Below are 17815 nucleotides of genomic sequence, written 5' to 3'. Positions count from 1 at the left end.
CTTAGATTCACCTTTGCCAATATATATATTCAAATTTCTCAAGTTTAAATTAATTTCTGACCCACAAACAGAGGCGAAGCCAAATTTACTCAAGGCCTTCGTCGAAAAATTATACTGTATATATAGATAAAGTATTAAATTTTAGTTGTATATAATATATATTGAACACCTTTTGTGAATGATTTTTTAATTTTTTCAAAATTGAATAACCTTGAGAAATTTGTAGTTTGGTCGTCACTGCCGCAAAGGAACTTTGGCCGACGAATGCAACACACAAAAATATCTGAGGAAGGATGAGAAAGCTGCAGAATTCTATGATTGTCGGCCATGTGGCGAGCAGTTATTGAACTAGTTGTAATGTTTAGTTTGCCCACTTTGTGAACTTTCCTAAGGAACTTCTCATGTTATGTTCTTTGTCCAAAAAGTAGTCTTGCACCTTTCTTTTTCATGAAAAATCCATTTCAATTGGTGCATTTTTACTGTGACCGTGTCAATGGTCTATTGATTAATTGCAATTACTGTCGGTCCGAAATTGGAATAGTGGTTATACATTGATAACTAAGGCAAATGAATCTTATTCTTAACGAAATTCAAAGGTGCGAAAGCAGAGTGGGATTCACACTCTCACTCCCACAAAATAGAAAAGGATAAGACAAATGTTGCATTTGGAGTAAATAGTGTACGCGAATTGCCTTTTTTTGGTCTATTCCTTTCGTTTTCACTATATATGAACCTTTTTCCTATTGTGTTTGTTTAAAAAGAATGACTTTTTTAAAAATTTGAATATAATTTAAAATCAACCGTTTATTTTATCCTCAATAAAAACCTTTTATAGCTATTGAAATATTATGACAGATTTAAGATACAAGTTTTAAAAGTCTGGCAACCATATAAATATTATGATATATTTAAGACCACATATTTAAAAATTCTTTTTTTCTTTATTAAACTTTGTATCCAGTTAAATAAGTTCACATAAATTAAAAAAAGAATATTTTTGTATTGTTTACAATGATTATATGTTTGTCGTATATAACTATTTTTTAAAATACATTTAATGTAGCCCAAAGTATGTAATTCGTTACTCCTATATTGATTTTAACAAAGTATAAAAGGGCAGTCAGTGCACAAGGCAACTCGTGTTTATGCTAAGTCGGAGGAAGTGCCACATTCCAAGGGGTGTGACATAGACAGTCTATCATAATCAGAGGCGGATCCAAGATTTGAAGTTTATGGGTTCCTGTCGCAATCTCAAATTAATATACAATAATAACTAGGTTCAAAGTTAGATGTATAGATACTTAGTAAATTTTTTAATAAAAATACATAATCTACGTAAAAGTTACTGGGTTCCCGGGAACCCATATACTATACTCTATATATGCTTATAATCCTAATGTATGCATTAGTGACTGCTTTCACAGTTCGAACTCATAATCTATATATGTCGTACGAAAATAATTTTGCCGTTGGTCCACGTATCAAGTCAGATTATCTTTCTAGAAAAGAAATTGGACGCGTCGAATAATCTATCCTTTCGTCTCCGCCAAATTGGACTTCCCCAGCTGCCAGGATATCAACTGATTTAACGTAGCTCCAATTAGTTCTTAGATTTTGCAATCTCTATTGTTTGATTTATATTTGCACGTGTTTAAAGTTTTGACAGTCAAACTAGAAAGTGAAAATTATTGATTCTCACATTAAGAGCCCGTTTGGACATAAAATTATTGATCGAATTTTACTATTCTTATGTCCAAACGCCTACTAATTTAATTGATAGAGAGAAAAAGAAAAGAGATTGAAAAGTGGCAAGTACTACATATGACCACATTAATAACGTCACTGAGAGTCCGTCACTGACTCTGTTTTCATTTTCTTGTTGACTATCTGGAAATCTATAAAATGCGTTCTATAATAAATTATTATCCACTGTCATCCCTTCTTAGAATTAAACTTCATTTGCAGTTTTGCAACTTCCTAAATTAGGTAAAAAGCTGCATCATCAAGAACCTGCAGAAAACTGAAAAGTTTCTAAAAATAGTAGTACTGATCATCAGGAAAAATGGAAAGTGGCTTGAGGTCTAATTCAGCACCAAAATTGGAAAGAAAGTATGTGGAGAAGAATAGAAGGAACAATATGAAGAACCTCTATAATCAGCTTCATTCCCTGCTCCTTAATCATGCCTCTAGTAAGGTATATTCTTTCTCCTTTTCCTTCTCTTCCAATTGTTCTAATTACCCCATCCCCCGTTCAAGTGCACTTGTATTCACAGGCTTAAAATCCTAGACACTTTCTGATTGACTGATCACTTGCTCTCAGCTTCATATAAAGATGGCGCTTTTCTTCTAAGGGTTCAACTGAACGAGTAATTTTGACAAAGAATATTGATATTGATTGTGAGTGCGCGCACAAACTACTAAAGATTATATTACTTTTGAACCTATAATTTTAAAATGCAATGAGTTCAGTACTAAGATCTTAAAATTCAACATTTCAATTTGTTGGCATTTGATGAATGGAATGAGTCTCACATCGAACCTGGATGAGATCCCTAGTCTCCTTATAAGGGTTGGTCAATCCTCCTTCCTTCGAACTAGCTTTTGGGATTGAGTTAGCCTCAAGTATCATATCTTACGGCATGAGGGGTTGAGTTAGGCCCAAGTGTCATATCTTACGGCATGAGCTGTAACAGAAGATTTGTGGAGAGATTATAGAGAGATTACAGATATTCCGTTCTTATTTGTCTTCAATTATGGATTTCAAGATCACATCCTAAACATATGTACAGTAGTTATTACCTTCTAAGTATAGATCCTTTGTATATGTTATATATCTAAACAAGATATTGTATTTATTGTAATTCTTAGAATAGTATATGGAATAAAAGGTTACCATTTTGACACAATTTTAAGTCTTTTATTTACTCTACTCAGCTTACATCAATTTCATGTTTCTTTCTTCTACTCAAATGCACTAGAATCCTAAGATATCATTTGCGTTGAATGCTGCAGGAAACATTGGCATTGCCAGATCGAATAGATGCAGCAACAAATTACATAAAAAGCTTAGAAACCAAATTGGAGAAGAACAAGATGTACTTAGAAGAATTAAGGATTAGCTGCAGAAAAAGGCACCGATCAGTCAAAGCAACTAATGAGCTGCCCAGCTCAAGCACCAAATCACTCCCTCAGATTGAATTTCACGAAATGAGTCCAACTATGTTCGTTGTTTTGATCACTGGACTTGATAATTTAGCTATATTTTATAACATCATTCGATTATTAAATGAGGAAGGTGTTGAAGTTTTATATTCCAGCTTTTCACTCAATGGAAATTCTACTTTGCAGATTTCTCTTGAAACTAAGGTAAGTATACCCATGAAGCAAGGGTTCATTTCACTTATGGTTATTCAACTATCTTTCAATTTCACTAAAGTCATATAACTATTTTTTATCACTTAAAAGTAACTAAACTTTATCATTGTCACTTAAAAGTCATTTTGCCTCAAATCCATACCATAAATATGACATGGCATTAAATTTTATGATAAAAATCCAAAAATAAATGTCACATAAGCTAATATGAGTCATACCCATTTTAGATCAATTTATTTTTTAATGTGATTTGATCCATAATCCAAATGAGTTTCGATAAAAAAAATAATATTAATTCCATATTAGTTTAAAATGATTATCATATATTACAAAGTTTTGCCTTTTCTGTCACAGCACATTCATAATTATTCTATACTAAAATAATCTATGCTAGAAAATTCTTATTTTGTTTGTATGCCCCATCCGAGTCATTCATAATTATTCTATACTAAAATAATCTATGCTAGAAAATTTTTATTTTGTTTGTATGCCCCCATCCGAGTCATTTTAAAATACTATTATATACAATAGTATTTTAGCTTCAGTAGAGTTATAAAATGACTCAGATAGGGCATACCAGCAAGATAAGAATTTTCTAGCATAGATTATTTTAATATAGAATAATTATGAATGTGCTGTGATAGAAAAGGCAAGACTTTGTAGTATAGGATAATTATTTTAAACTAATATGGAATTAATTTTTTTTTAATCGAAACTCATTTGGATTATGGATCAAATCACATTAAAGGATAAATGAATCTAAAATGGGTATGACTCATATTAGCTTATGTGGCATTTAATTTTGGATTTTTATCATAAAATTTAATGTCATGTCATATTTATGGTAGGGGTTTGAGGCAAAATGACTTTTAAGTGACAATGATAAAGTTTAGTTACTTTTAAGTGACAAAAAATAGTTATATGACTTTAGTGAAATTGAAAGATAGTTCAATGACCATCAGTGAAATTAACCCCATGAAACAATAACTACTTGATATGGCCCAAAAAATTAAATAAAAAAAGGAAAATGTTCTCGAGGAAATAAGTCATTTTTTGGTATTTAATTGTCAAAAAATATTTTCTTTCATTGAAAGGAGGCAAAAAAATTCTCCACTTTTTGGCTAAAGTCATTTTTCTTCACAATTAAATATTAGTATCCGGACTGCCCTTTACTCTCCGGCTTGCTAATGTTAGTATCATTCTATAATTAAATATTTTTTCCAAAAAATATATTCCACTCTCCAATCTAACACGAAATTTGTTTTTTCCTAAAAATAAGTCATTTTCCGAAAATATTTTCCCGGAAAATGATTTCCGCCCTACCAAACACACAACGCCACTTTCTTTTGGTTGTGTCTTGTCTAAATCAAGAAATAATCAGTACTAAAAATGACCTTAGAGAATGGACATGAATAAAAAATTCTTTTTGCAAGAGTAAAAGCATAACATTTTGTCTATTTTTTTTTTTGGGTGTGTGTCTGTGTATAGATGGACAGGAATTCAACAATGGAATTTAGAGCTGCAACTCTGTTTGATAAGCTAAAGGAATTGCTTTATGGATCATCTTGCAGCAATAATATGGAATCCCAACTACATTTATGGGACTACATAATTGAATCTGAACTGTTAGGATTTGACGCATTAGAGTTATTACCAATAGCAAGTCAAAATCCAGCCTTGCAATATAATTAATTATATGCAAAATGTTTAAGAAACTCCTAGCTCTTTGTAAAGCTGAAGTAGCTTCTTATTCAAGAGGAAAACGATTGAGATCATTTAAAATTTCTCTCCTAATTTAGTATCTTAGCTCTTTGCCTCATTGTTATATGTTGGTGCTAAAACACTAGATCCTGATATGAGATAGTGTTTCCCAGTGCAGAGGCAGAGGGAGTAATAAATTTGCTTATACCACAGAAAATCATAGTAGCATTTTCACAAGCATAAACGGATAGTAGTTTCTTGGAAAATTTCGAAGGAAATTAGCAGTCGCTACCCTTTGGGTGCGCAATGGGTAACCTGTTCACTGTGCAATAAATCGTAGATCACACAGGAAATGTAAACCGCACTAGGCAAGCTCGGTGCGAGCTCTGACTGAAGAGGTTGCTGGTGAGGGGAATCGATCCCAGGTTCCCATGCGAAAAACCACTTATCCAACCAGTTCAACTAACCCTTGCCGGCCAAATGGACAATATTTTTTGTAGTGATTTATTGATACCTAAATTACAGGCGTCAACAATTGAGTCGAAGTTCGCTTCGGAAGTTGACACTTGACAGCACATTTGAATGTTGAAAAAACTAATGTACGAATTGAATACCAAATTATTTAAGAATGTATAGAAACATGTACTAAAGGAAAAAAAATAATTTTCCAAATAGTGATACGTTATAGAAAATTTGATAGGGAGCAATTTAATGATAAAATGTTCTACGTATTGTCACAAGCTAATAAAGAAAAAATAATATTTATGTTAGTCAAAGCAAATGATGCAAAAAATACGAAGTACAAGACATGCAACTGAAGATAACCCAGCAAATCACACACAGCATCAGGATTGACAGTCATGTCCACAATTTTCCCTTCTATATTTATTAAATACAAAGCACCATTGGGCAATATTCTTGTCATAATAAATTATCCTTGCCAGTTTCGAGCGAACTTGCTTTTAGCTTTAGCTTGATGTGGAAGGATGTGTTTCAATACCAACTGTCCTACTTCAAATCTCTTGGGACGCACCTTCTTGTTATATGCTCTTGATATTCTCTCCTAATACAGTTGGCCATGACATACCGCTGCCAATCTTTTCTCATCAATCAAACTCAGTTGCTCTAGCCGAGTTTTGATCCACTCATCAGCATCAATTTAAGCTTCAGCGACAATTTGAAGGGACAAGGTCTCAACCTTTATTTCCTCAAATGTTGCTTCTTCATCATATTCAACTTCTTGGTTCATTATTTCACGACTAGACTGGCTTTTAGAATCTGACTGAAAATTCCTCATGCATGTTATGTCATTGGAACCAGCATAAAAAGAACTGTACAAAAGAAAAATGAAAATAAAACACACATTTGAACTAACGAAAAATGAAAGATTTTTCACTTAAAAATAAAAGGATAGAAGGGTTTGAACATCAAAAAGAGCAAAAGTAAAAATTTGGGTTACAACCCTGGCATAACCTAGATAACAGAAAGGAAAATAGAGCAAACTACCAAAACTCCTCCCGGGTGGGGAGAGGAGTAGCTTCTCAAATGCTAAGCTTCGCATTCGGTCCAACAGGTTGCACATCTATGTTGCTAGAACCCTCCTCAATTTCAACCATATCAACCACAACAAATAGAGATTGGGAGCTCTTGATCAGCTTTTCACCGCCTTCAATTATTGGATTCGGGACTAATGATATTGAAAGTTTTGCAACCCCCGAATTGACAATAGACTTAGACATGTGCGGGAGAGGCTTGGTAGAATTTCCAGACTCTTCATCCTTACGAACTATTTCAATCATATGTGTCTTTACATGGGCTGGCAAAGGATTTTAGTTGATTCTCCCAGAGGGGTGAAAGTTTCTTTCCACTACTGCCTTTCTCTTTTATACTTCGGCCTAGGTCGAAAGTTCAGACCAGTAAGGTTTCGGTAGGTTTGTGGGTGTGGATAAGAGATTCGTGGAGCTGGTGCACGCCATTGCGGGTAAGAAGGGGGTTGAGCATATGATTGTGCATAGTGAACATGGTATTGGGGAGGTCGGATTGAGTATTGAGGGTCTGGTGGGGTAAAATAATGTTGTGGTGGATTATATGGAGCATGGGTGTAGGCTTGGCGTTGGGGTCGAGGCTGAGTGTATGGGTGAGGCGGACCCCTTGGGCCACGTCGTGGTCCAGAAACAACCATAGCAACATCATCCATTTTATTCTTACCCAACAAACTTCCTATGTCATTCTGAATTGCCTGCGCGGTTGCTTTTATATCGGAGTAGCTCATGATCTTTCTTGACTTGAGTCCCTCTTCTACCATTTCTCCCATCTTTACCACATCGTTAAAAGGCTTACTTATAACTGAGATCAAGTGGCCAAAGTAAGTAGGCTCTAGGGCTTGAAGAAAGTACTCGACCATCTCGTCTTCTTCCATCGGAGGATTGACCCGGGCAGCTTGTTCTCTCCATCTGAACCCGTATTCCCTAAAGCTTTTATTAGGTTTCTTTTCCATCCTGGACAGGGATAGGCGATCCGGGATAATGTCTATATTGTACTGAAAATATCGGGCAAAGACCTGAGCCATATCGTCCCATATATACTATCTGCTAGCATCTTGGCGGGTGTATCATTCCAGGGCTGCCCCACTCAAACTCTGACTGAAATAGGCCATTAACGGCTCGTCCTTTCCACCAACGCCTCTCATCTTACTACAATAACCTCTCAAATGGGCCACAGGATCTCCATGTCCGTCATACAGATCAAACTTTGGCATCTTGAACCTGGCGGGCAGTTGGACCTCAGGGAACATACACAAGTCCTTGTAAGACATACTTACTTGGCTTCCTATCCCTTGCACGTTCCTTAAAGATTGCTCTAAATCCTTCACCTTCATGAATATCTCATCTTGCTCCACATTCTTACTGGGCTTCTCGGATTCAATAAGAGGCTCAAAGTGAGGGGTATACCAATAGGGATCTTGGACCTTAAAAGTTGGTTCTGAAGGATAGTATTGGGCATCAGGAACTTTGAACGCAGGTTCACTAGAAGATCGATTGATGGTAGCTTGTGGACGGGATACAAAAACAGGAGTGGATGTTGGGGCGGGATATGAGTTTGTTTTGGCCGGTAAAGCATGAAAAGGTTGGGACGAGGTGCTAGGGTAGTTTTGGTAAGGGGCAAAGCCTGGTGCATGTTGTGGGGAAAGATTGACAGTAATGGGATAGTGGCAGGGTTTTCAGTGTAGTTCGGTGTAGTTAGTAGGAAATGAGGGTGGAGGATGCCCCCTGATCCAAGCCTGATACATTTCTGTCATCTGTTGTTTCAACCTTTGGACCTCCTCTTTCAACTCAGATTCTGATTCCACATTCTCCCTCAATGGGTCAATAACACATGTGTCCAATTCTTTGCTAGCCATGACTGTCTTGCTCTTTGACCTAGTGTTGTATGGATAACTCGCCAGAATGCCAACAAACTAACCACCTTCATGTTGATAATAATAATAAAGATAACAGAGAGGAGCAAAACAAAGCCAACATGTTAGCGTTAGGGCATTTATCATATAATAATATCACATTACGTGCAATGCATTGTCACGACCCAAAAATCACATCTATCGTGATGGCGCCTATCTCAGTACTAGGCAAGCCGACCACATCAATAACCCACATCTCTCTTTTAAATACTGAAAATATAATAACTAAATTTAAGAGAAAGTCTCACAAATATCTCCCAAAATCCGGTGTCATTGAGTACATGAGCATCTATATATCACAAGTCTAGAAAATACGGTCTATAATAGTCTCAGACCAAATACAGTAAACAAGGAGATAGGGAAGGAGAGACAAGGTCTGCGAAACACGGCAGCTACCTCGGAATCTCTGAAAAATCAACTGTGCAAAAGAATCAACACCCACTATATCCTAGGTCCCCTGGATCTGCACACGAAATGCAGGGTGTAGTATGAGTACAACCAACTCAGTAAGTAACAATAATAAATAAAGAACTGAAAGTAGTAACGAGCTTCACATTTAAGTCCAAATACAGTAATTTCCAACATAAAAAGGGTAGTCATGCTTTCAAGTTTAACAATTAAGGCCTAAACGGTAATTTCATATCAAATGTAACTGAAATAGAAGATAAAGTCTTTCAGAAATTTCCAAAAAAAAAAAGTGATATATGACAACTGAAATGCAGCAATAATGAAATCAATGCATCATGTCAGAGTAACAGTCACTCAGTCCTCCCATTCACTCCAACCATATAGTCACTCTTTCCTCACAGTCACTCATTCCTCTCAATCACTCGGCACTCGGCACTCGGTACTCGATACTTGCACTCAATAGGTACCTGCGCTCACTGGTGGTGTATACGGACTCTGGAGGGGCTCATTCAGCCCAAACGCTATAACAAGCCAATCATGGCATAAATCAATAAAATATGTTGCGGCATGCAGCCCGATCCCATAAATATCCTCACAATTAGGCCTTCGGCCTCACTCAGTCATCAACCTCTCCACTCTCTCGAGCTCTCAGAAATCATGATAAACAGCCCAACAGCAATGATATGATGCATCAATAATGAATAAGAGAGACTGAGATGTAATATGCGAGTAAAAATTGTGACTGAGTATGAAACAATAATTTAGCAGATAATTCAACATGTACACGACCTCTGTAGGTCCCAACAATGTCAGCACATAGTTTAAACATGATTTATAGATCAATTTCTCTAATACGTGAAAAAATGTACGGATATCAACAGATTATTCAACTACACAGTTCTATGGAATTGATCAAGTCACAATTCCTACGGTGCACGCTCGTCACCTAGCATGTGCGTCACCTCAAAACCAATCACATAAAATATAATCCAGGGTTTCATACCCTCAAGACCAAATTTAGAACTGTTACTTACCTCAAACCGTGTAATTATTTATTCTGCTATGCCTTTGTCTCGCATATCGGCCTCCGAACGCTTCGAATCTAGTCACAATTAATACGATTCAGTCAATACAAATTATTGAAATTAATTCCATAAGAAAATACTAATTTTCCAACAAAATTCAAAATTGCACCCAAAACTCGCCTGTGGGCCCATATCTCGAAACCGGATAAAAGTTACAAAATATGAACGCCCGTTCAATCACGAGTCCAACCATATAAATTTTACCAAATTCCGATATCAATTCGACCTCCAAATCTCAAATTCTTGTTTTGAAATCCTTATGCTAAAATCCTCTAATTTCATCTCAAAAACATGTAATCTAGTCGAAATACTCAAAGATAATCTAATATTATTGACTAACAATGATCACAAGTGACTTACCTCGAGATTTCCCGTGAATTCTCTCTGAAAATCGCCCAAAACTGTGCTTGAAATATGAAAATGAGAACGTTTTTAAACACTGCCCAGGCATTTCCGCACCTGCGGAGCCTGGGTTCGCACCTGCGCATCCGCTTCTGCGGTGCCTTTCCCGCTTCTGCGGAAACCACTTGGTTTCCCCCAACTCCGCACCTGCGCTCAAAATTCCGCACATGCGGGTGCGCTTCTGCGAAGCCCTCATCGCACTTGTGACCACGCAGGTGCGGAAAAAGCTTCGCACTTGCGACCACTGTCCACCCCAAGGCCTGGCCGCTTCTGCGCTCTACTCCTCGCACCTGCGAGCGAATTTCTGCAAGTGCGATTACATCAGTAGGCAGCATCAAGTTCCAATTGTTTTAAGTCCAAAATGTGATCCGTTAACCATCTGAAACTCGTCTGAGGCCCTCGGGACCTCAACCAAATACACCAACAAGTCCTAAAATATTATACAAACTTAGTATAGCCTTCAAATCACATCAAATAACGAATCACACATAGATTCACATCAAATAACAAATCACACATCAAATAACGAATCAAAACACGAATCACACATAGATTCAAGCCTAATGAACTTTGAAACTTCTAATTTCTACAGACGACGCCGGAACTTATCAAATCAAGTCTGATTGACCTCAAATTTTGCACACAAGTAATAAATGACATAACAGACCTATTTTAATTTTCAGAATCGTATTTCGACGCCGATATCAAAAAGTCAACTCCCCGGTCAAACTTTTTAAAAATTCAACTTTCGTCATTTCAAGCCTAATTCAACTACGGACCTCCAAATTACAATACGAACACTCCTAAGTCCAAAATCACCCAATGAAACCATAAAAATTCAAATCCGAGGTCGTTTACACATAAGTCAATATCCAGTCACTTTTCCGACTTAAGTTTTCAATTATGAGATTAAGTGTCTCAATTCACTCCAAAATTCTTCCGGACCCGAACCAACTAACTCGGTAAGTCATAAAATAACTGTAAAGCATAAATTAAGCAGTAAATGGAGGAATGAGGTTATAATACTCAAAATGATTAGTCGGGTCGTTACATGTACCTTGTAACAATTAATGCTCATTTAAATCTTCTCAATTTGAGGGTCACAAGGTCATATGGCATCATCTCAATTTATGCTCATTTAAATCTTCTCTTTTCTTTCTTTTCTAGCATTTCTTGGCTTGCTCATTTTCCTTCCTCTCTTTCTCTTTCTAATTATCATTATTTTCTTTCCTCTCATTTCTCACATCCCACAACTTCATCTTCTTAACTTTTTTAAAAGAAATAATTCGATCGAACCTGATGTAGGTTGCCTACGTATCATGTTCCACATGAATCAGAGCAAGCGTAGTTCTGAAAACGTGATGGACAATATAAGCTAAAAACAAAAATCTTATTGGATTTTTCATTTATAAATTTTTTTCGGTTTTCAAATACCAAACAGGAAGTACGATAACGAAAGACCCGACAAGCTCAACTGGACTACGACAAACTCTGACACCACCTAACGGACTCAGTACTACTGAACAAGAATAGAAAGTAAAAGACAACACATAACAAACTCAAAATATAAAAAGGTCTCTTCAAATAGCTCCTGAAAGCAACGGTCCTTGCTAAGATGGTCCTGGGGCGTCTGTCATGCTCAAGCTCTGGTAAATGGATCCATACCTGAATGAGAATAATAAGACCAAATAGAGTTAGTGATGCAACACCCTATGTGAGGCCATAACACTTCATATTGGACACATGCAAGACACGAATTAGGTTGTTTTAGAAAATGGCCTACGTGGCTAGAAGTGCAAACTCAATAAAGGTGACCTGTAAGACATGAAAACACCTCACGAAGGCCTATATGGCCTTAAACTTCAAGGAATCATAATCCCCATAATTACTTTGCAAAATGACCCCTTTGCAAAAATGGCCTATGTGGCCAAAAATGACTGAGCATGCAAATTTAACAGGAATGGACCTTAAACTAAGAGGACACCTTGTGTGGACTTAGAACTCTAAGACATGAGTTAACAAGCTGCTTTTGTGAAAATATTCCTATTTTGCAAAGACGACCGATGTGGCCAAATGTGGCCAGACATACAAGATTTGGTTATGACCCTGAAGCCAAGAACTTGAGATTCAGTAGGAAGAGGAGGAAAATCGGACCCTATGTAGGTTTTCTACGTATACCACCCCGAAAGACGAGAACCGGGTATGCGTAATTCGGGAGGATCAGATATGGGAGAAAGCTTTTAAAAATGCAACTAATTTGGAAAAAAACTATTTTTTGTCCTTTTTTTTTGAATTTGTTTTGCTTTTTTAATCTATTTAGAAAACTAGGCAAGAAAACTAAAATTGATAAAACCCTCGATATTCTCACTTCATTTTTTCATCCTTCTTTCCCAACTATCAGTCCGCCAAATGACCATTTACCCTCAAATATGCGACATTTAACACATAGGATGATTGAATGTTCTTTTGGGGTGGCGGGTCCATTTGACACAATTTGGACAAGCTTCCTACAAAGAACACGGTACCTAAGACCTGGCCCTCCTAGGTCATAATGATATGATGCACATAGTCATGACCTAAAGGTTGACCTATGTTTGGGGTTTACTAACAAGGCAATTCGGGGGAGCGTATGGTCGATGGTGGTTGCTCAAGCTTTCCACCCACTCCATACGTCTGACGGTCCCCTCCTAAAATAAGGGTGACTCAACAAAGAGTTCGTGTACGCGATGCGTACTACGAGACTTGTTGCAAAAAGAATTGACCTAGGGTTATGCAAATGATGACAGTTATAAAGCAGTAATACATGAAGAAAAAATTATAAACACATAAACAAAATAAGAAACAAATAAAGCAATTAAAGAACATAAAAAACCTCAACCAAATATTCTAAAAATCCAACAAGATCAAGTACTAGCTCGAACCTGCAACTCCTCGACAGAGTCGCCAAAACTGTCACGCCCCGTTTTTCACCTTAACTACCCTCTTTAAAAGAATAAAAAAATTTGTAAAGCTCGAAAGGGTTTCAATTTGAAAGTGAGAAAAGATTGTTTAAAAAGGATTTTCTCAGGGCCGCTACTTGACATAAATCACGGTGTGCCAAGTCATCGTTAAAAGCAATTTCCCCTTAGAAAATATTTTTGACTCTAAAACGTAGTCTGCACTAGAAATCCAAGTAAGAGGGTTCATTTAGAAGGTGCTAGACATTCCCCAAGTACCGAGAAGGTCACGGTTGCGTATTTGATCTAATTGGCTTTAAAGAATACCCAAACTGAGCCAAAAACACACGAAAGAAAAAATAAACACACAAAGAGGCTCGAGGTTATCCCTGCCTAAATAAGAAAAAATAAGAGAAAATAAAAGAAAGTACTAAAAATTCTAATCTATCCTACATTATGCTTCTTTCACAGTATCCGTCATGGCCTTTCAATTGCATGATTCTATGGGGTGTTCCCCGAATAAAAATATTTACAAATTCTCGAGGCATTCCCCGGATAAAATAATGAACTAAGACACAACCTCTAACCTCGAAAGAAACGAATAGTCCTAAAATTTGCCTACCTAACGTGGTCGGCCTAAGCATGCTAAAAGCGGCCCCAAAAGTAAAGAAATAAAACAAAGCATCTGAATATCCATAAAATTTACCTTTAGGTTCACATTATTTATTTTATTTCAATTCAACTATAGGTGTCAGGGGGCCGGGCCGGGCCGGGCCGATCAGGGGTAGAGAAAAAGAGAATCGGCCGGTTTCGTTACTGGGCCGGTTCCGGTTATTTTTTATCGGGTTTACCGGTTCCGGGCTTCCCCGATGCAAAATTTAACCGGAACGGTTCCAGGTCTAATGGGTCGGGCCGGGCTGGGCTTATTTAATTTTTTTTTGTATTTTGTATAACAATCGTAATTTATATTAAGATAAAGTAAAAATGTAAAATATTAAAAACTAACGTATAAAAAGAATGTTTGAATAAATTTCAAAGGCTTTAAAAACCTTATATTTGAAAAATTCATTACGAATTTAAGATAATACAATGAACATGAAAAAAATATAACTTGTAGTATAGATCTTATATTGGACACTGGAGTGTTAATAACTTGATATGTAAAGATTAAATTTCAAACTTCAAAGGCTTTCATAGTTTTATTTCAAATTTTCATTGTATAATAATACTTCAAATTAATATAACAAACTAAAACATTAAGCTTAAATAAGTCTATTAATTTTAAAATAACACAAATTGTCTCAAATCAACTTAAATACGAATTTCTGGAGGACGTTCAAGACAACTCTTCAGATGCCTCCTTAAACAGCATGTGCCCTCCCACTTTCGACGAAAATTTAAGACTCGGCTATAGTTCTTACACTTTACTTTGTGAATTTCTTCATTTTCTTCTACCACCTCAAAGTGTTCCCAAACATATGAGCGCAATCTAGAAGCACGAGGAATGATTTAACTTGAATTGAGAATTTGGGTTTGAGAATTGAGAGATGGGTGGAGAAATGAAGAAGAAGGGGGGTATATTTATAGTTTTTCAAAAGGCTAAATTAGTAAATAATAATAAAAGTATTATTTTTAAAAAAAAATGCCCAAAAAAGACTATTCTTGCAAATTAGCCGTTGGGCAATGGTTAAAATGGCAGTTGACTGTTGCCAAACGGTCAACTTTATAAAATTAAAAAAAAAAAAATTTAAAAAATAGCCATTGAACCGGGTCGGTTAACCGGTTCCCATATGCCTTGATTATAAAGGGTCGAACGGGTCCGGTTAACCGGTACCAAAAAACTACTCGGCACAGTCCGGTCCCCGTCTCAACCCAACCCTGCCCTGCCTCTTTACTATCGTGCCGGTCTGGGTCGGTCTAAAACCGGTCTGGGCCGGTCCGGAACCGGGCCAGCCCGGCCCGTTTGACAGTCATAAATTCAACCTATCGTCTAGTTACTTCACTATTTCAAAAGCAAATCCCCCACGGCCAAATAATTGAAGTGTCACTGTTTTCCTTATGATTTATTACTATTCCTCCTAATCATTCATTTAGATTTAAATCAACTAATATTCAGCCATCAATGTAGCATACCAACAATAATACATTCAGTCAATGTAAGTCAATCAACTAAATTAGCACAAGTAATTCCATAGATAAGTATGACAATAGCATCATTAAAATTAAGATTAGAGAGATGGACCTTCTACAACGAAAAAAAACTTCCCTTTTCTATTGACGAAACTCCATTACAGTGAACTCCCGTGATTTAGATTCAACCAGAAAATAACAACAAGACATAAGCTAGAACCGTGAGCGTCGTCGGCAACCTCGAACTCTGACCAAGCACTGGAAAATTTCGAGTCGAACCCAAACACCTCAGCTACTCCATTTCGATTTCTTCTTAGAAATGACTACACCAAACATAAATTATTTTGTTTCGAGTCGAACCCAAACACCTCAGCCCTCTATTCTCTTATAACGTGAACTTGGTGCCCAAGAATGGATTTTACTAGAATGAGCAGATGTGAATTGTAGTTTGTTAGAGGGAATCATACGGACATGTTAGGTGGGAAGAGGTGATTGGAGATTGAGAAAAAAAGAAATATATATCTAAAAATGAAATAATAAAGGAATATAAGGGACCACTTTTCTTTTCTTTTCTTGCTTTTAGTTTTGCTTTTTCCGTTTTTTACTTTCTGTTTCTCCTTTTTTTTAATTTTTAAAGATAATCCAAAGTAACAAAAACTAAAAAATAAATACTACTAAATTAAAATAGCACAACAAATTCCAATTGTTCTAGATTAATAGGGAATAAACATTAGACAGAAAAATATAGTAACTATATTAAAGGGATTTAACTACTACTATTACTAAGTATTTCTTAGAGCCTACAATTTAAAAATCACTAAACTGAGTAAAAAAAATTTGTGAAACTTTTTTTTATCCTTTAAAAATAAATACCAAAACAATTTTAGTATTTTTAATTTTATAAGAATAAAGATAAATAATAAAAAATGCTATACAAACTACCAACTAGATAAAATCAAGGAAAATATTTTTTTAATTTTCACTTTTAGGATAAAATAAAGCAAAAAGGTCAAAAATAATCAAAATAGCATTACTACACCTAAAACCAACACTAAGCACTAAAAGATGTAAAATTTCGTGGAGGGTCAAAAATTACATGTCTACAGCTGCCCCTCTTTGACTGAAAACACGAAGAGTTTTTAGATAAAGACCGAAGAGACAAGTTTTTTGACCCAAACCTTATTTAAAGAGAACAAAAATAAAATAAATATAATGCGATTGAGTCCTGATTTTGGACATCCTACATATCCCGGGTTATAATGGAATCAGGTCACGTATAATTCAAAAGTGAATGGAGTGATGGAGTATGACGAGACGAGGAGAGAGTCGAGTGAGGTCCCGTCGAGGCTCCAGTCCGCGGTCCCGGTCATTAGATAAAAAAGAAGGTTTAAATAGTGTATAAGAATAAACAAATCCCTAAAAGAAACTCGAACAATCAATATGAGCTTGACATGCTTGTTGGCACAGCTCATTCCGTGATTTAATAAGATTGGGCTAAAATCTTTGGAGCCCATTAAAACGAGGCCTTTTTAACTCGGCCCAAGCAAGTCCACAACTCGTGAGGCTTGAGCGAGGCTACGCTAGGTCGGCCCATAGGTCGAATAAAAAAATAGGAAACTAAAAATAACGACGACAAGAATTAAAAAACTAGCAAATTAATAAAAAGACAAATCGAAGAACTAGCAAATTAATAAAAAAAACTAGCAAATTAAAATTTACTGAAAACAAGAACACTAGTAGTGCACATTTCTAATTCTTCATCAAAAATGAACTATCGAAGGAATTCATTTCATTGACATTACTCTTTTGTCGTCAATACTAATACAAACACCTGATAATCCAAACCCCAATTTCTTCCAAATCAGCCATATCAGCAGCACAAAACCATGGTCATCCGATAAACTCAAAATTTGGAATTATGGGTCAAATATTTATAAATATTTGATAAATTTCTTAATACATATACAAGTTTGAACGAAAACTACTAGATCCACGTACACTCTAGATCATCACATTAGTCATCCAATCTTAAATTCTCTTTCCTCCCTAATTCAACCCCTACTCAATCTTGGCAATTGTCACGACCCAAAATCCAACTAGCTGTGATAGCACCTAACCTCACACGCTAGGTAAGTCAAATAACAATAATCAGATTCAATTAATATTTAACTGACTCTAATACACTTCCCAAGTACTGGTAGTACAAATCATGAGTTTCTAAGATTAGAATTTACAAAGACGGTGTGCAATATAAAAATATGTCATCTGTTTGAAATATACATGAACAGATTTAAAAATTTCTAAAGCTACCTAGAACAAGA

General features: G+C 36.0%; 1 long non-coding RNA gene across 1 annotated transcript; it reads left to right on the top strand.

Moving 5' to 3' along the window:
* Window positions 1–1875: 1875 nt before the first annotated feature.
* On the top strand, window positions 1876–3287 carry LOC104088099 (uncharacterized). Its single transcript, XR_011409985.1, has 2 exons — window positions 1876–2194; window positions 3013–3287. It is a non-coding gene; the product is annotated as an uncharacterized lncRNA (long non-coding RNA).
* The last annotated feature ends 14528 nt before the right edge of the window (window positions 3288–17815 follow it).

The sequence above is a fragment of the Nicotiana tomentosiformis genome, chromosome 8, assembly GCF_000390325.3.
Source record: "Nicotiana tomentosiformis chromosome 8, ASM39032v3, whole genome shotgun sequence".
Taxonomy (NCBI): Eukaryota; Viridiplantae; Streptophyta; class Magnoliopsida; order Solanales; family Solanaceae; genus Nicotiana; species Nicotiana tomentosiformis.
Note: the sequence above shows the minus strand (reverse complement) of the source record. Positions and strands in the feature narration are given on the sequence as shown.